The following is a 27244-nucleotide window of genomic DNA, read 5'->3' on the forward strand; positions in this document are numbered from 1 at the left end:
ATTCTCTTGCCTCGCCATCCCGCGTGGCTGGGACTACAGGCATGCACCACCACGCTTGGCTATTTTTGTATTTTTAGTAGAGATGGGGTTTCACCATGTTGGCCAGGCTGGTCTTGAACTCCTGACCTCAGGTGATCCGCCTGCCTCAGCCTCCCAAAGTGCTGTGCTAGGATTACAGGTGTGAGCCACCGCACCTGGCCTTGTCTTTGCTGTTTTTTGTTTGTTCGTTTGTTTGTTTAGACAGAGTCTCTCTCTGTTGCCCATGCTGGAGTGCAGTGGCATGATCTTGGCTCACTGCAAACTCCGCCTCCTGGGTTCACACTGTTCTCCTGCCTCAGCCTCCCGAGTAGCTGGGACTACAGGCGCCCGCCACCACACCTGGCTAATTTTTTGTATTTTCAGTAGAGAAGGGGTTTCACCGTGTTAGCCAGGATGGTCTTGATCTCCTGACCTCATGATCCGCCCGCCTTGGCCTCCCAAAGTGCTGGCATTACAGGCGGGAGCCACTGCGCCCAGCCTTGTCTTTGCTTCTTAAATGATGATGAGGAAGAAATTAGCTAAGCTTGCTGTTAATGAATCTTCCATCCCCAGGAGAATGTTAGTTTTGAGAGCCCCAAAGTGAACCTGAGCCAAGTGTTCCCTTCCCCCTCTTCAGGAGCTGGGGCTGCTATAGAGGATGAAAGCAAGTTCATTGAAACTGCACCTGTCACCAACAAATTCAAGGTGTCTCGTTCCCATTTATCAAGCTGTCAGCTCCTAACCTGTCAGAAAACCATCTAGATGTGTTTGAGTTTATCAGCCAGATTGAGCGGAGCAGCCCCATCCGTTTGCTTTTCTTGTTGATAGCTTTATGGCTGTTTTCAGGATGACCTGCGAGGGAGGGATTCTCTTCCTGCTGCTCTTTCCCTCAACAGGAGAAAAACAAACAAAGCCCTGCAATTTGGGGTAATGTAGTTGTCAACAACAGAACCGCCTATGGCCAAGGATTGCACAGGTTAGCTCTGTCTATTTTCGTCCAGTTAAACGCTGACTCCCGGGCAGTAGGCAACTCAGAGTACAACATGTCAACTGAGGAGAAAATTAAAGCCAAAAACCTCTGCATAATTTATTCATCACAACCTAAAATTGACTCCCTGCTTGTCTGCATTCAGGTTGAGGCTCATTTAACTGCCTCCACTGTGTCTGTTTAAAGAGAAAATAGAGGAGTCGGCTCAGTGGGGTAAGATAAACCAAACACAAAAACACCCAACAGTTCTTTCATTTTACTCCTCACATGACTTTGTTCCTCTCTGCTGGTTAAGATGAAAATGACTCTATATCAAAATGATTAATTATTATTATTACTTCAAGTCTGATGTATCTTGAGGGAGAAAAATAATCTGGAATTTTTTCTGAGCAAAACTCCTCCAGACCAAGTTGGAGGAAACTTCACCTGTCACCAACAAATAGGCTTTGCCCCATTCGTAGACTCCACCTGGGTTTCCTTCTGCTTCTGAAATCATCAGTACACAGCAGACATTTTCAACATTTTCTAGATGAAGATCAGAGAGGTAGAGTAACTTGCTCAAGGTCACACAGCTAGAAAGAGTCAGAGCTAAGACAGACCTAAGTCTGTCTGAGTCAAAGTCTTTAAATTTTCCTGAGTTTCATGTAGATCATGCTCAGTAGGGCAAAGACCTACAGAGGTGTGTAGCCAAGACAGTGTGAAGTTAAGAGATGAATTTAGTAAACAAGAGAGGATACTCTTAGCTTTAGAAGACCAGTTTTGGTTGACAGGTGAGGTGGGAGGCAGATGACTACTGGATGAGCATGTTAAGTTTTGTGTCATGTCTCCCCAATGAGATTTTAAGCTCCTTGAAGACAGGTGCTTTCAAAGGGCATACACAGGTTCATAGGAGGATTCCCTTTGTAATGAACCCAACAGGGCCAGAAACAAAGACACCTTCCAAAGTTGGCAGCGAGGCTGTTGACAATGATGGCAGCAAAGAGTGGTGTCTGCCAAGGTGACAACAGCGATGGGATTCCTCTCTCTGCTGCTGTCCAAGTGTGAAGTCTGGAGCTCCTATGCCTGCCATATTTGGGAAGAGAATGAGCTTGAATTCCAGGGTAACAGGGAAAGGCAATGAGAAGATTTACACGTTGTGTTGGGAGACCCAAGAAGAGTAATGATTAAGCAAGGGCATAGGGGGAGAGGGGGGCGCTAAGCTTGCTGATAAGGGTGGTGCTGAGCAGTTTCCTTAGCCTTGCTGACCCGGGAAAGCAGAGGGGAAGAGAGGCTTGGAGAGAAGGAATGGCATATTTAACGGGAGGGGAGAGATAAATCATTCTTAATCCTTATGTTCAGGGAGGAGGATGGTGAGGAATCTTAAAAACCCACTCTCCTTTCCAAGGCCTGGGGAGAGCCATGAGGAAGGAATTTGAATGCCTGCCAGAGCAGGTGAGCAAAGCTTGGGAAGAGAATCTGGTGCAGGCACGGAAGTGCTAGAAGGAGGTACGAGAGTGTCTGAAATCTCCACTGCAGAGTGCAGATAGCATCTTTTCTGCCAGCCTTGCATGGTGGGAAGTACAGTGGGAACCTGAGGCTTTATTCTTCCTGCAGGTGAAGGCTGACCACACCAGATATTGTGATTGTAGAGGGACAGGTGCAATGAAAGGAATGAAAAATCCCTCAAAGATTTGAGATGGCAGTGCCAGAGGAATGCAAGGCAGCTTAGAAAAATTATGACACAAGTGTTATATATTTACTGTAGAGAAGTTACATGAGACAGAGAAGCCAAAAAAGAAAAATAATTTAAACTCATGATTGCTCGCCTAGAAATAATCACTAGCAATATTTTGATGCAATTTTACCCCAGTGTGTGTCTCTCTTATACACACATGCACACACACATTTATAGCATTGGATTATACCGTATGTACTCTTTGGAAGCCTACCTTCTCACTTTAAAAATATATACAGAGCATTTTTCCAAGTTCATGAATAACATCCTTTTTAATGGCTATTGTTCTTCCATTGTAGTGGGTGGGCCATGACAACTAGCTCCTACAGTTGGGAAATTTAGATGGTTTTCAATTTTTTCCATTGTCCAAAGTGCTCCAGGGAACATCCTTGTACATATATTTTTGGGGGGCTTTGTCATATTATTTCCTTAGGAGTAAAGCTCTTAAATAAAAAGTTATGTACACGTCAAGAGCTTTTGAGATATATTGCCAAATTGCCCAACTGAAAGACATTACCGGTTTATATTCCTTCCAGAAATGCATGAAAGCACCTGTCTCTTTCTGTCCTCACGTTCATGGGGGATCATCATTTAACAAAATGGTAGATGCTGTTAAAGTTTGAGAGGCTGGAAGGAACACCATGACCTAACTCTGACTTGCATCTCTCTTGGAACTCTCCAGACAGAAAAGGAGTAGGCATGGGGGATATTTAGAGTGCCCAGAGATAGGTTTTGCAGAATCAAGCAACATTTTGGAGGATGCATTTAAGATATGCGTGAGGGCGGCAGTGACTAGGAGATTCTCTCGCTACCAGGTGTAATATGTAGACTCAAGAGGAAGCTTTTGTCCCCAGAGCTGACATTGTAAAGACAAGGATGGCAGTCCCATGGTAGCATACCAAGAGGCAGCACTGGGATGGATCCCTTTAGTTCTCTTTCAGTCTCATACTGCCTGGTGCCCTGACCAAGGCTGCCCCTTCGATTCCAAGCAAAGTCCCAAAGCTTTGCCTTTCTTTTATAAAAAATCATGCTGGCTTCTAAAATTAAGAAAAAAAATCCAGTGAACCTCTCAGACTCTTCTAGGCAAACGATTGAACTTCATCTGGGTCCCATTTGAGAAGAGCAGGCATATAAAAATCTACATACATGGCACAGATAAGATTGAGAGCTCACCTGGGGAGACTTACAAGTGTTTCACATTCAAAGCCCATGTCTCTAATGCTAATCAGATAACCGTAGAGTTTAGTTCTTACATCTGGCACAAAACTCTTGCTTTTATGTCCTATTTCTTCCCAGAAGGTAATAAAATTCACAATCATATCTCATAATCAATATAGTATCTCTTCAGGCACTTCTGCACATTATGACTGCCTAAGCTTTGGCCTGCCTCAGATAAGAGAACCACATGCTGTTGCTTGTTTTTCCTTGTTGAGATACTCGGCTCTGAGGTCTTGCCATCTTGTGGCTTAGAAAGCAGATCTTGTTTCTCCCACTAAACAGGGTAGGATGAAGTACAGAGAGAGAGAGAGAGAGCGCTGGCATGAGTTCACAATTGGAGAGGTTGACACATCACAGTACATTCTAACTGGAATTGTTGAACTATTTACCTAGAAACCAGAAGCACCAACTCAGAATCAAGTAGAAAGTTTGCCCTCGGAGAGACAGTAAACTTTTAGGTGTCATTGCTGATAAGCGATAGAGAAGAATTCTGTCTGTACTTAGGGTAGGCGCATAATAGCAGTTTGCTACACTGGTATGTCAAAGTGCTCTTGGCATGAAGTTCATTTTGGATGAGCAAAAGATACACCAGAAGAGACCCATGTGTGAATAGGCAGAACTCATATTTTCCTAAACTAACTTAATATTGGTCAAAATGCAATGAAAACCACAAAGATCTATTTTGGGACTATATGGGCAAAGTAATTTAGTATTTTATAACTTTCTCAAGTTCATATTTGAGAGTAATAAGAGCAAAGGTCCCATCAAAGCCTGAACGTTTGCTCCTTAGCTATTATGATTTCAAAATCCATCTTTCTTAGATCCACTTAAAGTGAGTATCCTTCCTTGTTAAAGTGAGCAAAGTCACTGAAACAACATGTTTATCTCTCAAATCCTAGGAGAGTAGGCTTGTATCTTATGTTCTAACCATTTTTTCTTCCAATAGATATTTATAATCTTAGGAGTTTTCTTTTTCATAGTACAGTACCCTAAATGAAGGAGATCATTTCTCCCCTTTGAGAGTGACCCAGGTGAGCTCAATTGTTCTGAGATGAACAAAGTCCCACATACAGCATAGACTGTGCTGAGACAAGCAAGGTGCCCAGGGTGCACCATTTAAGGAGGCCCTCTCTCTTTCAGGGATATGAGTGCTTCCTTAAAGGTGTGCCCTGGGTGCGTCTCACACACCTCTCCCTAGTCTTGGTTCTGGTCCTGGTTATGATCTGCAGAGTATTTTTGGATGCATCAACCATACCCACTATCTTTTAGAGCCTTCTTCACTGGAAATGTATTAAGGGCCCTAGTAGGCATCAGGAAATGTATTTTGCAATGTGTGCGGATGATACAGAGTGGGCATGCCTTATGGCAAAGGGGTCCCTTTGCTTATCTCCAGAGGGTTCAGCTACTAACAACTAAGATTGACTGCAATTTCTTTGATGCTCATCCTGGCTTATGTTATATCTTTGCCTCAGTTATAACATTTGGGCCAAAGATTCAAAACAAATACTATTAGGTGACCCAAAGGCTCAAAGGTTGACTGTGTTTAACTGGATTATTTTACATTTTCTCAGTTTGTGCTTTATTTATACACAGTAAGTTTCACTCAATCCACCTGGCTTCTTACCTTTTGTCCAGCTTGAAAAATGAAATGAGTCTGGGCTTTGGTACTATGTGTTTCACAGGCTCCTAATCTCTCTTCATATGTTTTGTTGGCCAACAATACGTAAAACTATGCCCCAGGCTTTCTGGAAGTGCATGTAAATGCCTGCCTCTCTCTTATCTCCCATGGTAGTAATCCATCCAGGAAACTTACTTCCAACAGGTTAGGTATTAAACTCTCCCTCACATAAATCCACATTGGATGTCTCTGATCAAATTATAATTTTCAAAGTATTCCATCACTATGTCCAGTTAAATCGTTCCTAATATTTTCCCATGACTGGGTGACTTTTTTAAAAATCTTGATTGTGCTACAGAAGTGTTTTCCCAAATGCTTTATTAAGACTTGAACAAATGCTCACCATTTATCAGCAGGAAGTGTTTGCCTGCTTGGAGGAAAATCAAACTAGTAAATTATTTTATTTTATTTGCTTTTATGTAGCCTCCTGCATTTCTGTCCATTTGGGCTGCCTTCTTTGAGCTTGCTGTTATAACTAGGGACAACCTCTTGTGGCCTCATAAATCAGAATTGTTGATATTTATTGCTCAGTAGGTCTTTTAAAATCCAGTTGGAGGGGTTCCCTCCTCCCTTAAAACTTTGCCTTTTATTTTGCTTAAGGCAGTATGTTAGGAAATTGAAATATATTTTCCTGGTTTTAACTTAAACTAAATGTAAGGCAAGCCTTAAATAAAGCCAACAAAAGAGAGCCCGAGGTTTGTAGATGAAGGTCAGCCTCTTGGTCGTTGACTTGACAGTTCCAACCTGGCATTTGCAAGGGTTTGTCTCGCAGCAACTGCCTATCAGACACCTATGATGGTCCAGACTCTGAGGCAGGTACCTAACACACTGCTAGACAAGCAAGCCTTAGTCTTTGCCCTCGTAGAGTTGACAGTCTAATCCAGGGGTCACTGAACTTTTTCTGTAACACAGCAGATAGTAAATATTTTAGGCTTAAAATAGTCCCTGTCACAACCACTCACCTTTGCCTTGTATGGTGAAAGCAGCCATAGACACTCTGTAAAGAAATGAGCGTGAGGCTGGGCACAGTGCCTCATGCCGTAATCCCAGCACTTTGGGAGGCCAAGGCAGGCAGAACGCTTGAAGTCAGGAGTTCAAGACCAGCCTCGCCAACATGGAGAAACCTTGTCTCTACTAAAAATACAAAAATCAGCTGGGTGTGGTGGTGCGTGCCTGTAATCCCAGCTACTCAGGAGGCTGAGGCAGGAGAATCGCTTGAACCCAGGAGATGGAGGTTGCAGTAGGCCAGGATTGTGCCATTGCACTCCAGCCTGGCCCAACAGAGTGAATGAGACTCCATTTCAAAAAGAAAAGAAATGAACATGAGTGACTGCAATTCAGTAAAACTTTATTTACAAAAACAGGCAGTGGGATCAGATTGGCCTCATGGGCCATAGTTCGCCAACCCCTCACCAAATGAAAGAAAGAAGCAAAAAGCAAAAGTAAGTAAGAAACTAAATGTAATAATTACCATGTATGATCATTGCCATAAAAGAAACAAATGGGGTGCTGAGATGGACAGTTTCAGGGACACTTGCTTTGGATGGAGTGATGGGGAAGGAACGGCTGCTGTGGGCAGATGTGATTTCAGCTGAGCCCTGAGGGGAGGGGAGCAATCAGCAGTGTGAAGAGTGGGAAGGAGAGGATTTCAGGCAGTGAGAACCACAGGTTCAAAGGCCCCAAGGAGGGAAAGTGCTTAGTGAGTCTAAGAAGCTAAAAGGCAGCCACTGTGCCCACCTTTCGTCCCTCCCAGCTTTCTTCATCCATGAAGTGGGATGTGTGGGAGTGTTGGTCTACCCCAGAGTCTGGTCATAAAAGCGCCAGCTCAGGCTGCCCCGGGGGGCCTCAGTGGGACTCCAGGGTATGGATAACGACCTTTCCTTTGGGGAGATGACCAGGGGAGATGGGGGTTGGGCTCACTTTTTTTTTCTTTTCTTTCTTCTACTTCTTAAGCAAAGACCTTTCATCAGCACATGGAATATAGAAAGCTTGCTCAGAATGTCAGGCTAAGCGAAAACACATGCTCTGGTTATATTCTCCTAAAATAGAGCAAGAGAAAGGCGGGAAACAGAACAGCCTCCCATAAATCATCATTTGTCCAGGGAAAAAGTCTCTGACAGATATGTGGGGTACCACTGTGTGTGTGTGTGTGTGTGTGTGTGTTGTGGGGTGGGGTGTGTGGTTTGATTTCCAAGGCAGAATTCCACTGTCTGATCCTGTCTGGAGGGCAGAATGCTTGTGCTCTCCACATCTGGAAGCTGCATCTCCAGTGTGACCAGCCACTTGAGAGATGGCCTGAGCCTTGTGGGGCATTGAAGCCCATTCCCACCTCCCCCCGCCCCATGGGTACAGAAGCTGCCCAGAGATGCTGGTGGAGGCAGGACTCCAGCAGGTAGATCACCAGGGAATCCAGACGGAATCCGTAGTTCTGCCCTGCAAGAATGCTGCAATTCTGTACCGTGGAGGAGCCAACAGAATCACCAGGCTCTGTGACTCAGTCACAACACCCTGACCGGCCCCTGTCCATTCTCCATATAATACCCAGAGTGGTCTTTTCAAAGCACAGCTTTGACCAACTCTCTGTCTTTCACACATACACACACACACACGTGCGTGCATGCATACCTTAAATAGTATAGTATTGCTCTTAAGATAAACATTAAAGTTCATACCATGGCACAGAAAATAGATGTAGTTAGGCCCCGTGGCTCTTTCTTTTCCAGACTCATCTTACCCTTTTCTGCAACCACACAGAGCTTTTTACCAATTCTACTAACCCATCCTGCTTTCTGCGCCACAGAACCTTTGTACATACCATTCTCTCTGCACAGAAGGTTCTGTTCCCTGGTGCCTCTTCACCTTGTTCTCAGATCAAGCATCTGGCTTCCTCATTAGATCAATTTTCTCTAAGCTCCTACAACACTCGCATTTTGTCTTCAATGCACTTATTGCTATTATAGTTTTATATTATTTGCTTGTATTATTAATGTTGATTTATCTTTGATTAATATGGGCTCTCACCTCCCACTCTCACCCCGCTCATCAGTCTTGGTATAAGAAACAGCATAGAGTCTGTCTACAGCTTTTAGTTTTGTTAATTTTCATTTTGTTATGTTTGTTCATCAGTGCACTCAGACGATGTCTGGTACATGGCTGAAATGAAATACATGTCTTTTGAATGAATGAGTGAATGTGCTGGCTATTTCCTCCTGCAGTGGGCACCTGTGTAGTCTTTAGTAATTATGTCCTGTTACCTAGGGGTTTCCTTTCTACCAGGGCTTTGATCCAGTCAAAGATGCAGTGGTCTCTGACTGGATATTTTAGCAGTGAAGGGGGAAAGGGAAGGTAAGGAACAGCAATGCTTTCTGGGAAGGAAGATTTTCTGAGCTGGAGAGGAAGTTAGAGATTATCCATGGACACCTCATTACACAGGTGAGGAGATGGAGCTTTTTAAAGGTCAATGGCTGAGTAGATTACTAGCCATCTTTACGGTCCAAATTGTCAGTTCTTAGGACACAGGCTTTTGCCAAAAGCCTTGCTTCCTGGCCCCTAGCCTCAGTCCAAGATCTTTCCTGAGTACAATGCCCCCACTTTTATTCCTTAAGTAAGATTAGCATTGGCAAACTAATAAAGCTCCAGCTTTAGGTTCTATGACTGCAAAACCCTGCTAGAGCCCCAGAGAGCTTCCTTCCGCCAATCATAACTGGGGTTTGTGTTGCTGGCCCTGCCTTAGAATCTTAGCATTATCTGGGACACCAAGGAAGCAGCCACCACTTCCTGTCATTGAGCTGTCATCCAACCCAAGAAGGTAACTTCAGCCAAGGTGGTTTCATTTTGGACTCACACTAATAAGAACATGCCTCCTGTCATAGAATGACATGAATGATCATGGCACTTTGGAGTCAGATAGGCCTGAGTTTGAATCCCAGCTCTGCCACTTAAATCTGTGTGATCTTAAACGATTTACTATAATCCTAGAGCCTGAGCTTCCTCTGCATGTAAAGGAGATATGGGATTGTACCTCGTTTGGTTGTTATGATGATTAATGAAACCAATCACACCAAACACTTAGAACAATTGCTGGCATATAGTAGGCATTTAATAAATAGTTTAAATTCTTTCTTTTCAAAAAGTTTGTAATTCAGAGAAGAGGCAGGGCTCCTTAACTTCTACCTTCTGGATTCTACACACTCATCTATGTGTGCATACATTAACCAGAGAATCACTAAGCACCGACGATTACCTGCCATGCAGTACGCCAGGTACCATAGGTACAGAGGGGAATGAGTAAGACATGGCCCCTGCCCTCCTACAGTTTAAATCCAAAAGGCAAGACAGTCATTTGACCATGCTACATAGACAATATACAACAGAATACCTGAGACTCTCTGGAGCTACCAGCCATGTTATATGGCTAAAATTCAGGGCTCTGGAGCCTGCCTGCCCATGACTGATTCCTGGCTCTGCCTCTTACTGCTGTGCCTCCTTGGACAAGTGAACCTCTCTGAGCCTTCATTCCCTTAGCTCTAAAGTGAGGATGATAGTAGTTCCTACCTCACAGGACTGTTAGAAGGGTCCAGGCACCTCACAGTGCCTGGCACCCTGCGAGAACTTGGTAAATGTTGGCCGTTATCATCTGGGATGGCAGGAAATGCCACAGCCAGTGTCCTGAATGTCTGAATTCAACAAAGGAGAAGCAACTCCAAGCTGACTCCCAGCTTGGGAGGGAAGACAAAGAGTTGGGGCCTGGGAGCTACAGAAGAACTGAGCATCTGTGTCCTCAGGCTCCAGACGCCCTCTTCCCACGTCACTTAGGATGGATTCCTGGCCCCCACATCTGAAGTTCTGTTCTGGAGAGACCACCTACTCCAGGCAGCCTGGAGGTGGGGCCTCTGACAGGTGGTTTCTCATAATGTGAACAAATGACATTGTGTTCGTTTGTTCTTCCACTTATAGATGCTTTATCCTGCACAGATACAGACAATGAGGCAAGGTGGGCCCTCCAGGGTGGTTTTCATGTGTGGGGATATTTTCTTACACAGGTTTGGTCACACAGTCCTGTCAACACAGACAGGGCCTTTCTTTCCCCTGATGAGCTCCATCTGGCTTTGAACACCTGTCAGAACCTAGGATGTTATTCTTGGAACAGACTTTAAGTTCTCTATAGCACAGGCCAACCCCCTCACTTACAGATGGATAAACTGAGGCCCAGAGAGAGACATAACTTGCACAAAGTCACAAGTTGGCATCAGAGCCAGGATTAAAACCCAGGCTTCAAAGTTCTCAGAAACTGGTATTTCTACTTCGCCATTTCTACATGCTGTTTCCATTACTGTGTATAAGGCTTAAGGCTGAAAAGCAACCACATTCTTTTCAAATCTCAGCCCAGATTGACTGGCTGGAGTCGTCTGCCAGGAAGGGTGGCATGGACACATTCAGCTCCCTGAAGGAAAGAGCTGTCATCAATTAGCAATGCCTGCCATGGATAGGAGAGGGGGGCCCTCTGTAGCACACATTCATTACCCTTGGCCAGGTGGAAGTAAAAGGGGTACCATACCACTCATGGTGGAGCTTCATTCATAAGCCATGGATAGGAAGGAGATCCAAGGGGTTGGGTTAGATTATGTATTGGGAGGGGAAAGAATGGAGTTTGGAGAAAAGAATGTCGGTACACACGACACCTTCTCCCACAGCACACACACACCATTGAATTGCCCCTTGCAGGTGACTTTCTGATCTCCTCCCCAAACCCTCTTCTCTCTCTAGGGGGAAAAGTCTTCCCAATCTATATCAAAGAACTGTCATGGATTGTGTCAAAGATTGTGGTAGATGTGAAAGGTGGAAGTGTAGTATGGTGATTAAGTGCACAGTCTGTGCAGGCAGAGAGTTCTGGGTTTGAACACCAGCTTTTCACTTGATAGTTGGCTTACATTATCATTTAACCTCTTTGGGGCTCAGCTTTCTATCTGTAAAGTGGGGATGACAATACCTCTTTCACAGGTTTCTGTGAGGATTAAGAGAGAATGCATATAAAACCTGGAGGACAGTGGCTGACATATAATAAATTCTCAAAAAACTGGTAGCTGGACACGAATATATCTTTAAAATACAAAATACCATGCAGTTTCCTCAAGCTGTTGACCATTCATCAACTATCCTTCCAGTTAGATAACTGATGTGCATGTATAATGAGGTCCTTGAAGCCCTATTCACCACTAGGTTTTCTGAATCAGTGATAGCTTTAAAAAACTTTTGATGCTAAGTGGATTTTCTTACATCCTAATTCTTTGAAATATATGATGAGTAAATGGTTTATAGGGTGACCATATATGGTTAATAAGAATGCTTCATTTATCACACTACTCTATCCACTCAATATACTGGAGTTATCTTAGTGACAGGTATGAAGGCAACAATTCTTAACAGTCCCTCAAAAACATTTCAGAAAGACATTTGGGTAGTGGGGAGAGAAAATGAAATAGTTTGATGATGATTCCTATGTTTTAAAATTTGGTTAATGATGTTTCATTAACCAAACTGGGCTATTTTATAGAACCCCCACCCCAATGCATGAGTTGAACGACTCGGGACTCAGAGTGGTTAAGTGACTTGGATAAGGTCATGCCATGAATAAGTAGCTGAAGCAGATCTAGCAGTGGTGGCACCTGTGGCCCTCCCACCCCCACACATACACAGTGGAGGGTGCAACAGAATCACCAGAGGAGCTTGTTAAAAACACATCCAGGACCTTGTCAGCAGAACCTCTTTTGGGGGTGGGGCCTGGAAGCTGTCTGCGTTAACCAGCTCCACAAGTGATTCTGAGACACAACCAGGCTTGGCAACCATTGCTAGGCCCTGGCTATTCAAAGCGGGCCTGGAAACCAGCAGCATCAGCGTCACCTGAGCTTGCCAGAAATGCAGGGTCCTGGGCCTCACCCCAGACCTCCTATACCAGAATCTGCATGTTCACAGGATCCCCTGGGGGATGTATGTGCAAACTGATGTCTGAGTCACTTTGGTCTACAAGACACAGAAACACGAAGCCTTTCACAGCCAGTTCCAAGGTCAACACATTAAAAGGGGCTGAAGGGTCTGGGCACAGTGGCTCTTGCCTGTAATCCCAGCACTTTGGAAGGCCAAAGCAGAAGATCACTTGACGTCAGGAGTTCAAGACCATCCTGGCCAACATAGCCAGACCCCACCTCTATTTTTTTTTTTTTTTTTTTTGAGACAGAGTTTTGCTCTTGTTGCCCAGGCTGGAGTGCAGTGGCACCATCTCGGGTCACTGCAACCTCTGCCTCCTGGGTTCCAGCGATTCTCCTGCCACAGTCTCCCGAGTAGCTGGGATTATAGGCACCCGCCACCACGCCCAGCTAATTTTTGTATTTTGAGTAGAGACAGTGTTTCACCATGTTGGCCAGGCTGCTTTCGAACTCCTGACCTCAGGTGATCCATCTACGTCGGCCTCCCAAAGTGCTGGGATTACAGGTGTGAGCCACTGCCTTTTTTTTTTTTTTTTTAAGTGGATGTGGAGGCTGAGATTAATAATGCCTTGAGGTGAAGAGAATATGCAGACCTGGGATGAGGTAAAATTATGCCTTGATCTTGTGGGTATCTCAGCAGTATTTCAAAATCTTGCTACCTTCTGATTCTTTTTGTTGTTGTTGTTGTTGTTTATTTTGATGGAGTGTCACTCTGTCACCAGGCTGGAGTGCAGTGGCACTATCTCAGCTCACTGCAACCTCCGCCTCCTGGGTTCAAGTGATTCTTTTGCCTCAGCCTACCAAGCAGTTGGAACTACAGGCGCCCACCACCACGGCCAGCTAATTTTTGTGTTTTTAGTAGAGATGGAGTTTCACCACGTTGGCCAGGCTGGTCTCGATCTCTTGACCTCCTGATCTGCCCGCCTCGGCCTCCCAGTGTGCTGGGATTACAGGTGTGAGCCACCGTGCCTGGCCCCCTCTGTGATTGTTTATGGATCAGCTGGTTGAGCCTTCTCATTGTAGGCAAAAGGTAATTTGATTTTTTTAAGTAAACCTAAATATTTCATCATATGTACTTTGTGTCAGTCTTACTTTTGCCTACATAGATGTAGACAGTTTTCTCCAGGCTGTCCTTTTCTCACATACGGAGAACATCTTTACCTTAACTTTCTAGTATCCAATTTCTCAGAGATGCTACTGGCCTTTTATGCCCTTTAGAATAATGGGGCCGGTTTTGAAGATGACTTTTGTTGCAATGTTACTTTCAACACTGGATATATGTGAAGTGGGAGATAGACAACCTTTACCTTCGAGATAAGGTGGGAAGGAATTGATTTCTCTCTGGGAAAGTTTGTTGCTTATTTTCTAGTTTTACAAGTGCTATTTGTCTATATTTTCCCCTTTAAAACTCAAAATGAGTTTTGCTTGTTGATGGTGTGGCTGCATCCAGAGTTTGGATTGGACCAGGCCAGCCAATCACTGCCCTTCATTTTGCCACTATGGACACAGCCCAGATGCTTGTTGGCTGGTCTCTCCATCTTTTAGCACTGGAAGACCATATTCAGCAGGCATGCCATCCCCGAGCCTGAAGTCATAGCTCCTAATGGAGATATTCTGGTGGGAGCAGGAAGGGAGATTCCATCACATGTCACAATGCAAAATTTAAACAGACTCACCATTAAAGATCTCCTCCCTGTGGATACTCTGTGGGGTCTCATCTCCCTCCTTCGCCTCAACACAGTCTTTCAATTCCCAGTTCTTACCCTGGGCCTTTTGGCAGTGGGCCTAAGGCCATTGTGCTTTCTGGGCTCAACAAAGACTTGGAAGTCGGTTCCACAGTGACACGTCTCCCAAGCCTGCCCCCTTGCAGGTACCAGTTCACCTGCCGTTGGGTGAGTACTGGAGCGTGTCCACCAGGGCCATGGGGTTTGAGCTCATTCCTTCCCCATGGCTTGGGTTCCTAGACCAGCCTAACCCATAGAAGAGATTCAGCAAACACCTGCAGCCTGAGCGAGTAAACAGGCTGAGCCTGTTGGTGGTGAGGAAGATAGGAGAAGCAGAGCTGTGGGGAGGGAGAGTGGGGAGCGGTTGAGTCCTAACAATTAATATTCGCAACTTAGAGAAGGCAGCCGCACAGTCCCCCTTGGGAGAGCCTCTAGGGAGCACTGCTGTCTAACCTGCAAAAATAGAAAAATAATTTTCTTTTCAAAAATGCCACACTACCCAATTGATTTGCTAATGGGTTCTGGCAGCCTTTGTATTAGTCTGAGCAGCCATTCAGACCACCATTGACAATGTCAAACTTATAAATTGCTCTTGTTAAAATCTGTACATCAAAATTAAATAGGCAACACCTGATAAGCTGCCCCCCCCCCCCCCACCCACCACCACCATCGGGAAGGCCAGGAGTGCCTCTAGGTGGCCTGGGCTGTGTAGCCAGGGAACAGGCCTTCCTCCAGAATGCCCAAAGACATTCTGAAGTCTCTGGCAAAAAAGGTCAAGGGATGAGGCCAGAACCTGGAAGGCTTTGGACGTAAGGCTAAATCTGACACATAGACACGTTTCTTAAAGTTTTCACCATTAAAACTCCAGAGTTTCATTTTGCTTGAAAACTAAGAAGATCTGGCCCGTGACCTGCATTCTCTCAAGGCAACAATCAGCTAGAACTGTCCCCTTTAAACAATCTCTTTACTCATCAGTTTACCAAACAATTGCTTTCCTGCCAGCCAGCCACTTCCCCCTCCTGGCTTACCTGCCTGGCCCCAATTAGCCTGAGTTTGAGCTCCCTGAGTGCTAGGGTCTTAGGCTTTGGAGACAGAAAACCTTGGCTTCAAATGACATTGGAAAGGCTACATCCTTCCTTCACGTGTTCCTTGTCTCATCCGTAAAATGGAAATGTTTCTGTGACCTTGAAGTATTATGTTGATTAGTGGATAGATTATCTCCAGGAACCTGCTTCGCAGGAGCTAACCAGCTTAAAGCTGTGAGCTGGGAATCTGACAGGTGTTAGGAGTGAGTGTTCTTCCTTTACTCTCAGAGAGTCCTGGTGTTTATGCTCCCCAGGCCCCATCCAAAACTAAGCCAGTGTTTCTAACAAATAATTATTACTAATTAGATATATAATTATCTATTAATGATTATAATAGCTAACCATTTTGGAGAGCCTCATATGTGCCAGACACAGTCCTCTCACATTGTGTCCATTATCCGTGCTCCCCTCCTCCAGCCCGATAACATTTGGGGTAATTATTCCCAGTTTATTGCTAAGTGGTTAGGGTTCAGGAGGATAAGTAACCTGCCCAAGGTCCAATACTCTGAAGAAGCCAGTGCCAAAGCGTTCTGCCCCCCTTCACTGCCTCCTTCCTCCCGATGCTTGATCATCTAGAATAAGACCATTTTCCATGAATTGTTGGGCTCTGGAGTGACACCTGTTTCCCCCCAGCAGAAATGACACCTTTGAAGTAAAATGTTCTCAGCGCCCAGCTCCACAGGAAAAGCCTATTTGAGGGCCCATTATGACTGTATTCTAGAAGCCGTCAACTCAGATGCTTAAATATAGCATTTCTTCAGTGCTCAGCCGCCGGCAGCAGTGAAAACATTTTGAAGGGCAAATAAATATTTATGTATGAGAGCTCTTTGTGCACAGTAAATGTTTGATTCTGTTGCCCCAATTCCCTGGGCCGAGAGTAAATTATGGAGCCCAAAAGAGAGTGTGGGTGTGAATATGCATTCCGCACCTACCTTCATCCAGCAAGGCTATATCAGGCATCTGCCACGGATGTGCCAGGCACTGGGCTCTGCCAGGCACTGGGCTCTGCAGCAGTGGTAACAGGCTATAAAGTGCTTCTCTGTGCCTGGAGACCTGTACAGTGCTTTGCACCAATTATCTTACTTAATTGCCACAGCCTTGTGAGATAGATATCATTAGCTTCACTCTACGGAGGAGAACCAGCTGTGTGTTCCAATTTCTAAGTGATCTATTGTATAAAGACATGGGCCAAGAATGTAATAATCTGACATATTCTCCCTTTCCCCACTAAACTGTAGGCTCATCGAGGAGTAATGGATGATCATAGTAGCTAAGATGATGTTAAGTCCTTCCTGGGTGGCAGGCCCTTTACTAAGCACTTGCCATTTCTTTGAATCCTCACAACGGCACCAATGAGATGGGCATAGTAAATTGCTCAGAAATACCTGCTAAGTCAATGCATGAAGGTCGCACTAATTTTCTTGCAGCCATGGGCGTGGAAGAAGCATTCATTTGGGTTATACTGACCAAGAATCTCTCTCCATGACCAAACTCTAGTCAGGATCCTTTGAGTCCTCTTCCCAACTAGGCCTTGACTTTGGGACTTTCATGTCTAATTTTTGCAAGAATCCTACTAAGCCTGTTTAGCCAGAATCCTCCACCCTTGATATCTGGTCAAGGTCCTTATCCTCCACAATCCCCCAGGTGATGTCTGCTCTCCCTGGCCTGTCCTCAGCAAAAACCCTGTTAGGTGGCTTTAGCCAGAACCCCCCTTTACCCCGATGTGTGCTCTTGGTCATTTTCCATCTGCTGACACCCTCCCTGCTCTTTGGCTATAAACCCCCACCTGCCCACACTGTATTCAGAGTTGAGCCCAATCTCTCTCCCCCACTGCGAAACCTCATTGCTGTGGTCCCACACCCATCACAATGGTCCTGAATAAAAGGGTCATGAATAACTTTTATCTTTAACAAGACCTCATCTCTGGAAAAAGTATCAGAGCAGACAGCCTCCAACTGGGACAGCCCATTCATGGGTTTGTCCACTCTTTCTGTTTCCTCTCTCTTTTCCTTTCCTTACTACCCTTGCCCTTTCTTTCTTCTTCATGGTATTTCCTTTTGCCTTTTGTTCTCTCCCTGTCTCTCTTTTTTTTTTTTTAATCCCTTTGCCTTCTCCCCTTTTTTTTTTTTTTTTTTTTTTGGCCTTTTCCCTTCTTCTCTGAGATTGTGGGGAAATGTTGAAGGGGACTTCCGAGGGTGACAGGGCCGGGTGCCTGGTGCAGAATGCAGCCACTTGGGAGAAGTAATACCAGATGTGACGCTGGTGCCAACAATCAGCCTGAAATGTAAACGTGAGCTGAGCTCCAGTAATAAACCTCTTACAGCTGGAGGACCAGGAATGCCAGAAAAGAGGAACGAGGCCTTGCTTCTTAACTCAGGATGGATCAAAATCTGATCTTTGCATATATTTATGCCTACAGCATTCTATTTTGCGTTTTCAGAAAGGTGATCCATCTTCTCCCAAGTTTATTAGAGGCGGTTTTCCAACACCACTTTTAAAATATTACAGGCGGCCCCATGATGCATGGCTTCGTTTATAACCCACAGCACTTGCGAAATTTGGGGGAATATTTCTCATTAAATCTATTTCCTAACTCTTTGGAGCTGCCTCCTACTTCCCCAAGAAACTCTAGAAGATTCAAGACAGGCTTGAGCAGCCAGGCGAGGTGGGGATCCAGGGCGGTAAGCATGGATGCTAGGGATGAGGGAAGTCAGAGTGACCTTCCCACTTGGTTTCTCTGGGGTGGCACCATATATTTCTTACATCCCTAACAGCCCTGTGCATCAAAGACCTTAAATCATGGGTGTCTTTACTCTGCATCTTTCTTTGGCAGAGGTCTCTCTTCATGAGACAGTTTCATAGGGATAGACAGAGACAGGAACAGACGAGGCTAGGCCTGGATCAGGCTTTGGTCAGCAGGAACCTCCTTATTATAAAGAGGGTTCCCTTCCAGAAGGAGTAGGGCAGGAGCTCATTTCTTGGATTTTCTCATCAAATGCTGCAACTCCTTCCCGTTGTCAGAAGCAATATTTTTCTTACTAATAAAAATTGTTTATAGCTGGGAATCAGTTGTTGCTGTAACCAGTGTTGACATTAAGTCACTATGCCTTAAATACTAGGCCAAGTATCTGTAAGGGTTTCACAAGAACCTTTGTGCTTTGACCATTTGAAAGAAAACACTGGTGCTGGTCTCTTGCAGAATGCTGGCAGAAAAACATAGCCTGAACCCACCTCCCCCACACCAATGGCTGTCCTTGCCTGATCTTCTACCTGGGGCCAATTTTTCTCCTTGTGACTGTTATCTCCTGAGATAAAGGGACAGAACCTTACATATAATATTCCCTTTTCCTGCCCCCCATGACTTAGATGTGCTGTATGCTAAATCTATAAGATGCACTATAACTCACTGAAATTAAACAGATTTGATGAGTTTTGTTTTGTTTCATTTTTTGAGACAGTCTTGCTCTGTCGCCCAGGCTGGAGTGCAGTGGTGCAGTCTTGGCTCACTGCAACCTCCACCTCCCAGGTTCAAGCGATTCTCCTGCCTCAGCCTCCTGAGTAGCCGGGATTACAGGCGCCTGTCACTATGCCTGGCTAATTTTTGTATTTTTAGTAGAGATGGGATTTCACCATGTTGCCAGGCTGGTCTCCAACTCCTGACCTCAAGTAATCCACCGGCCTTGGCCTCCCAAAGTGCTGGGATTACAGGCGTGAGCCACCGTGCCTGGCTCAGGTTTGGTGTTTGTTTTTATACATATATATCGAATTGTGAAGGCTAGTATGCAACTTATGGAATCCGACTCTGTGCTGAGCCATGAGAGGCAGATAAATCATTTATATACTGAGCAATTGCGACTGCCATTTTGGTCAGCTATGTGCAGGGTGAGTCTGAGGTAAAAACATGAATCTGCTCCTCAGACCTACTTTCACATCCTTACGTGGTAATGTTTTGAGGCAGGTATTTTTTGTAAAATGGGTTTTCCCCCTCTTTATTATGTTTTGTAACAGAAGTTCAGCAAACTATGGCCTGGGAAACTGGCCCCTAGGCCAAGTCTGGCCCACAGAATGTTTCTGTAAATAAAGTTTTATTGAAACAGAGCTCATTCATTTGGTACTATCAATGGCTGCTTTTTTCCTACAAACAGAATTGAGTGGCAACAGAGACTGTGTATGTAGCCCACAAAGTCTAAAGTATTGACTGGCCTTCTAAGAAAACATTTCTCTTCCTCTGCTTTGTATATTAACATGCACGCATGACAATGCAGAGCTTGTTTTCGTCCACTGGGGCTCTTATAACAAAATACCATAGACTGGGTGACTTAGAACTTCAGAAACTTACTCTTCACAGTTCTGGAGGTTAGAAGTGTGAGATCAAAGCTCCAGCGGATTTGGTGTCTGTTGAGGGTGTTTCCTGGATCATAGAAGGTGCCTTCCAGCTACTTCTTCACATGGTGGAAGGGACAAGGCAGCTCTCTGGGGTCCCTTTTATAAGGGCACAATTTCATTCATGAGCGTTCCTCCCTCATAACCTGATCACCTCCCAAACTCCTCACCTCTAAATAGCATCACATTAGTGATTAGGCCTCTACATATGAATTTGGGCGGGGTGGGTTGGGACATAAATATTTAGACCACAGCAGACTGTATGTATATTCAAAGCCATCCAATGCTGTATTTGTCAGTGGTTTAAGGAACTTTCAAGGGTAATTTTAACTAGCTGTGACCTCACCTTACACACTGATTTCTGAATCTAAACCTAGAAAAGATTCATCTTGGCCAGGCACGGTGGCTCACACCTGTAATCCCAGCACTTTGGGAGGCTGAGGTAGGTGGATCACTTGAGTCCATGACTTTGAGATCATCCGGAGTAACATACTGAGACCCCATTTCTATAAAAAATTAGCCAGGTGTGGTGGCGTGTGTCTGTTGTCCTAGCTACTCGGGAGGCTGAGGTGGGAGAATCACCTGAGCCCAGGAAGTTGAGGCTGCAGTGAGCCATAATCTCGCGCCACGCACTCCAGCCTGGGCAACAGAGCGAGCCCCTGCTGCAAAAGAAGAAAAAATTCATTTTTACTGTTGTATGTTTGACTGTTGTTCTTTGGGTCTTTTGCCTACACTGGTCAGCTGTTTTTGGCCTTGTGTATCTAGTCACAGAACATGCTTTTGAAAGTTTCTGAAAGGAATCTTTCTCTGGAGGATGGGCTGGCTATAATAAGAGTGAAATCATCTCTGTGATATGTTCCCAGGACGGAGGTTTCATGGAACCACATGTGTACGACATACTACAGCTAAGAACTTCATGGAGACCCCCGTTGCTTTTAATTTCTCATGGTCTCATTCCTCCTGGACTGTCTGCGAAGATGCTGAACAGTCCCCATAACTGCAGGATTCTCTGTGGCCCATGCTCAGTGACACTTACTGGAAGGGAAGCTTAGCTTAGCCAAATCCAGTCAGGTTTGCCTGGAGATAAGAGCCTCGGAACACCCGCAGGTGAATCTCTGTTCACCCCACAGGTCAGCTTGTTCAGGAGTGAGCTGTCCTGACTGTTAGAGTCATAAAAAATGCAGATGCTCATATGCCCCAGGAAGTTCTGATCCTGGAGAGGTGGGGTGGGCATAGGCGTCTGTGTTTTTAACGAGCTCCGCAGAAGAGCCTGAAGGGCAGCCAGGTGTGGGAACTGCTAAGCTAGTCCACACTCCTCCCTTCATAGCTCAGGAAGACAGACCCAAAGTTGACTCAGCAGATGACCAGCCAGGACCAAATCCCAGGCCCCGACAATTAGTCCCCACCAGTGGTTTCCAAACCACTTTAGCAGAGCCCTGCGGTGCTCACAGATGTCTTTGACACTATCCTGGGTAAAAGAATGATAACCCGGGGGCAGCCCTAATAACAGAGTTCTGGCCTTCTTCATGGTTAATCAGAATCCATGTATATGCTTTAAATATTAGGGTCACATTAGACTTTGTTCCTAGAGCAAGAGCTGGTGAGACAAACATCTGCTAATGGGGGGGAAAAAACAATTGAAATTCTCAGCCCTGCATCCTGCAGTGAAATCAATCCACCAAAGCTTCCTTTTCTTAAAATCTCCAGAAAGGGAAAATTCCACCCCTTACACTTGCCTCAGAAGGACCTGCAAAGTGTCTCCCGACCTCACAATCATTTCTCTCAGGTGCTGAGAGGGAGCTTCTACCTGCAGCCTCACATCTGTCTGCAGCCCCCTCAGGCTCCGGCTCTGTTCTCTGTATGCACCTAAATCACATTACACCTAAACCCTGCCTGTTCCAACAGAGCCTCTTCTTTTGCTGAGTCTCCTCTGAACCCAAAAATCCACAGCTCCCGTTTGCTGTGTCAATGCCCTTCTGTTGCCATGACTATTAATAGTGGGCAAGCACCCACTGTGTGCCAGGCAGTGCATCAGGCCCCAGACAAGGCAGGGGTGTTGCTGGGGTGGCGTGTCAGGTCCAGCAGAGAAGGGAAAGTGTGGCACACATTCATTCACTGCCCTTCCTGTGGGTGGCAGTTTTCAGGATAATAATAATAAACACTACTTGGCCAGGCATGGTGGTGCACGCCTGTAATCCCAGCACTTTGGGAGGCTGAGGTGGGCGGATCACTTGAGGTCAGGGGTTCGAGACCAGCCTGGCCAACATGGCGAGACCCCCATCTCTACTAAAAATACAAAAATTAGCCAGGTGTGGTGGCGCATGCCTGTCATCCCAGCTTCTCAGGAGGCTGAGGCAGGAGACTCTTGAACCCGGGAGACAGAGGTTGCAGTGAGCCGAGATCGAGATTGTACCACTGCACTCCAGCCTGAGCAACATAGCAAGACTCCATCTCAAAAAAAAAAAAACAAAAACAAAACAAAACTACCTTTCAGGCTCTCCTTCCCCATTATTGCCCAGCCCCGGCCCTTGGGTCTGCATCAGCCTCAGGCCCTGCATGTGGGGCACATTCTTCCAGGAGGATTCCACCAAGCCAGCTCAGTGTATGAAGAACCAGGCCCCCACTTTTCACACGGGCAGCCCTGGTGCCTCTGTCAGCCAGGACCCAGGTGGCCCTGCCCCTGACCTGGGTGCAGCTGTGGGGCAGAAATCTCAAGGCCCACCATCCCAGCCTGTTTTGTTCTTCCTATGCCTCCTTTTTGGGCCACAGTCCCATGCAACATCTCTGCACTGCCACCTCCTGGCCAAAGAGAGCAGTGAGCAGGGGCCTGTGGGAGTGGAGCCCAGGCACCAGGGCGGCGGAAGGCGGCTCTCCCTGCAGCTCCCGAGGGACCCAGGGAACATCCCAGAGTGCAGGCTGTGGAGATGACACCCACAGGCCATGGAAAGGTGATGGGCAGCATCGGCCCAAATGTTCCCCCCAGAAAATGTGCCCAGCAGAGGCAAGCATCTGTTTTTTCTCTCGTTGCATTTCTCTTTCAGCCTATTAGTTTATATTGCCCTTGGTTTCTGTTTAGATGTTTAAATACTTGCTTATTTCTACGTGTGTGTGTGTGTGTGTGTGTGTGTGTGTAGGATCTAATTACTTATGCGCAGTGTATGTTTCTTATTTCCATGGATAATACTGACTCTCTCATGCAGATCAAAACGAAGGGGACACCACAATATATAGAAACTAGAAAATGCTAGTGTGAGACATAATAGTAATAATAACAATACACCCCCATACATTCACCATTTAATTGTGAAATCTTTTCTTTTTGAAAAAAAGACTGAGCTAATTTTTAGTTCCAGAAAACCCGTTCTCTATCATCAGATGGAGCTGACAAAAGGCTCCGCAAATGGAGAGGTGTTCGAAGGGGAGGGGAGCGGCTATGTGTTCCAGTGGGTCAAGTTGGAGATACCCTTTCTAAACCCTGGAGTAACTGAGCAAAGAGTAGGGAAGGGGTGAGAATGAGGGATGAAGGCTGGGCTGGGGGTGTGCGTGTGTCTGGTGTCGAAAGACCCCAGGCAGGCTGCAGAGGGGATTGTGGACCCGCCAGCCTCCAGATGCCTGTGCTCTGATGATTCAGGGCCTGTGCTTGCAAATCAGCCCAGAAACCTGCAGAAGATGCTGGAGCCAGGCGGTCCCTGCCATCACCAAGCCTCTCCCCTGGATGTCACTGTTGTGCTGTGTGAACAAGGCTGGGGAACACCATGGGACCATGAGAATCCCTCCCTAACAGCAGCTGCCCCTCGGGGCTGGGGGAGGCACAGTAGGAAAAGGCAGGGCCCAGGCTATCTGCAGGCATTTGGGAGGTTGGGGCCCAATGTCTCCAGCCCAATGGTGCTGCCCCATGGTAGCATCTGTGGGTGATACAAATGCTCTCTGGTCCTGTAGGTCCTGCAGTAGGACTGATTCTCTTACAAAGAGGCTGGGGAGGCTGAGAAGACTGGGGTCAACTGAGTCCCCTCACTTGGTCTCTCAGGCCCTTGGACAGGTTCCCAAATCAGCAGACATAAGAAAGAGCTAAAGGGTCAACGTGTGTAGTGATTACAGGCACAGACACAAGTCCCAATCCCAGCCTCACTGAAAACCAGCCAGGTAAACTCAGGGAAATTGTTTCATCTCAGAGCCTCACTGCTACCACCTACATTTGACGTGACTCCCCCCTAGCATTGTCGTAAGAATTAAATAAGAATACAGCACATAAAACTTAGTACATAGAGTGCGGCTATTATTGTAACAAGGAATTTAGAAACAGTACGCGAAAAACTTTCCAAGTTCATAGCCTGGGAGGAAAATCTTTTTCTAATCCAATCATGACATTAAGCACAAGCCCAAAGATTAGAACAAATCAAGAGATATTTGGCCCAGGCCTAGTGGAACCACTGCCCTCTTTTCTTTGTACGTGGTTTTGGATTTCCCTAAGACGCTGCCTGCCTCTTCACAGAGCCACATATGCATGCGTTTTGTTGCATGTGTTGGGAGGAAGAAACACCCGAGTTTAGACCTAAATCAGTCGGGATTGTTCTCTCTCAGTGTTGATATATTTGGAATAATTGAAAGCAGACTTAGAGCATATTAAAAGTATAGCATGTGGAGAGGGTTCCAGGCAGAGACACAGAACCTCTGTAGAGAGGCCAGGCCAGAATGTGTGATCATCTCTCTTGCCTTAAGACCGGATACTGGGCCAGGTGTGGTGGCTCATGCCTGTAATCCCAGCACTTTGGGAGGCTGAGGTGGGCAGATCATGAGGTCAGGAGCTCAAGACCAGCCTGGCCAACATGGTGAAACCCTGTCTCTACTAAAAATACAAAACTTAGCCAGGCATGGTGGCGCACGCCTGTAGTCCCAGCTACTCGGGAAGCCGAGGCAGGAGAATCGCTTGAACCCGGAGGGTGGAGGTTGCAGTGAGCATCACGCCACTGCACATCAGCTTGGGTAACAGAGTGAGACTTTGTCTCAAGAAAAAAAAAAGTGGATACTAATCAAGAAGCTTTTGATCTTCCTTTGGTTTTCTTTTCTGGAATGCAGTTTTGCATGGTCAGTCATTAAAGCAACTCCCTGATATGTATCAGTGTGATGTGACTTTGTGGGGCATGAGCTAGCAGGGTCCCATTCCCTTTCCAGAAGTTGAGTGTCAGTGTTGCCGATCTTCTGAGCTGAACAGGTACCACCCTGGGGCCTCTCCTTCCCTCCTTCCTCTTCCTTTCCTCGGGTGTCACAGGTCAGTCCCAGTTGGGGTCCTGATACTCATCTCTATTTCATCAGCAACCTGTGGAGAGCTGGAGGTGCAGACCCTTCACAAGGTTGGCATGGGTTTATTGAATGGAGCCACTGCTCTCACCTCAGAGTAAGTTAGGGATACAACTGAGAGGCCCATTTGATATTAAAGAGCCATCAAGCCACCATACAAAGTAGCTTAGGGGATGGCAAGCCCAGACTTGCTCATGACTTTCACCCATAGACAATGGACAAACTGGGAGGTGGAAGGTACCCTTTTAGTTTTGTTATGCAGTTGAATTTTCTGTTTTTAGGGGACACTTTTGGCATCTTAACTCCATATTCACTGACTCAACCCATACTTCCTCTTTCAGGTCATTTTTTGGGCCTACTACCCCAAAAGAGGTGTTACGTCTTTGCTGTAGGGTAACAGGGACAGCAGAGGCAAGTATGGCATGCTTCGGTGGGGGAAAGGTAAATTGGAAAATGAGAAGGGAAGCAGTGCCCAAGCAGCTGCAAAATTGTTCAAAACCATTTTCTCAACTGGGTTAATTGTTCTTCCCCATGGTGCAGAGATACCTACGCCTTCAGAAGTCTGCATTTCTTTATTGCAAGGAGCAGCCTATTAAGAGAGACAGATTGTCTACCAGGAGTGGCTGACTCTCCACCTCTCTTCCCTTTCTCTCTCTCACTTCTCTCCTGCTAACACCTGCCCCACAAGACAGAGCTGACTCTCCCCCCCCGTTGGCATTAGCTTTATCACTGGGAATGGTTGTCAGCGATAGGAGGGGTGGGCAGACTCAAACCAGCTCTGCTTGAAGAGTAAGAATAATTACAAAATCTCAGGCCGTTATCCAATTACTTTGACATGTGGCCATTCTAGGGAGTTCTAACTGGATTAAGTTCATTATAAAAAGATTAGTCCTAGGATGGGGACTGTGCATAACAAAGTGAACCTTCAGAATGTGCGCTGCTGGGCCACCAAGGACTGTGGGGGTAATACCGAGTGAATGGCTTTGTTTATTGAATTACTGCTTAGGGATTCGCCAAGGAGTTTTGTTCAGATAGAGTTTGTGACTTAAAGCAACTGTCAGCAGTTTCCTGTTTGTTTTCCTTTTTTCAACACTATTCTTCAATGCCATTGTAGTTATTGTCAAAGCACTAATTCAAGGTGTTTGTCCCCAATGTTCTGTGTGAGCATGGAGGTGAGATTATTGATCAAAATGGATCTGAGACATAGGGAGCTCATATATTATTCATAAACTGTGTATATGTGCACATATAGGGAGAGCGTGTGTTCACTCATATAATACCTTACATTTGCATAATGCTTCCCTAGCTTTACAAAGCACTTTCATATTTCTCATTCGACCTACACAGCAATGCTTTGGGATAAATAGGCATTATTATACTGATTTTACAGATAATGAAACTGAGACTTAGAGAAGCTAATCTAGAGTCACCCAGCTAGATTGTCCCAGAACTGAGATTACTACTCAGATTTGCTATTCCTAGCCTAGCATGAATTCAGTTTACACATATATTTTAAACACAAAGTATGTTCAGCTCATGGCATTTGACTATTTGGATTCACCAGCTGGTTGAGATCAGTTTTCTTTCTCTATTCCCTATGAGAATTGTATCAGATATCAGTTTTGAACAACTAATTTAGTTGTTAAGTACTTTTTTCTCCTTCTTCTTGAGCTCGGGAGAATTTTACATGCAGACAACACCAGGGAACTGTTCTCTGGAAGTTATCCCAAACCCTTCTTCTGGTGTATTCACTACGGTTTGTCCTGCTTTAGGAAAACTGATCATCATTTCATCTTCCTAGAATAAGTGCCCCAGCTCCTTTTAGTATCCTGGGATTAGGGACATGGATATTGGTGTCAGTGGAAAGATGTAAATTACCAATCAATATTTTATATTAATAATTTCTCTTAGCACCTTACTTTCTTGGACCTCAAACTCCCCCTAGGTGAACTGGTAAGAATTAAACTCTAAACTGATAAATCTGAGCTCTAAATGTTTGTTAGGATCAGCAGTGCCTCAACTTCCTCCCCCTAGCCCATTGCAGGCATTATTAATGGATCACCACACACTTTTCTACTTAGCCTAGGCTTGGACTTCCGCAAATCTCAAAACAAATCGCCAAGCAGCCATCAGGAGTCAGAAATTGGCTAGTAAG

The 27244-nt window shown here is 45.6% G+C and overlaps 1 protein-coding gene across 3 annotated transcripts in view; it reads left to right on the forward strand.

Annotated features, from left to right (window-relative positions):
• Positions 1-27244, forward strand: part of SLIT3 (slit guidance ligand 3) — a 639482-nt gene that overhangs the window by 332336 nt on the left and 279902 nt on the right. The window contains exon 1 of one of the 3 annotated variants that reach the window (XM_030825202.1): positions 2062-2437. The exons of the other annotated variants lie outside the window; for them this stretch is intronic. The gene's annotated coding sequence lies outside the window, so the exon portion shown is untranslated. Of the gene's footprint in view, positions 1-2061; positions 2438-27244 lie in introns of those variants that run through there. 3 annotated transcript variants of the gene reach the window in all.

The sequence above is a fragment of the Nomascus leucogenys genome, chromosome 2 (assembly GCF_006542625.1).
Source record: "Nomascus leucogenys isolate Asia chromosome 2, Asia_NLE_v1, whole genome shotgun sequence".
In the NCBI taxonomy this organism is placed as follows: Eukaryota; Metazoa; Chordata; class Mammalia; order Primates; family Hylobatidae; genus Nomascus; species Nomascus leucogenys.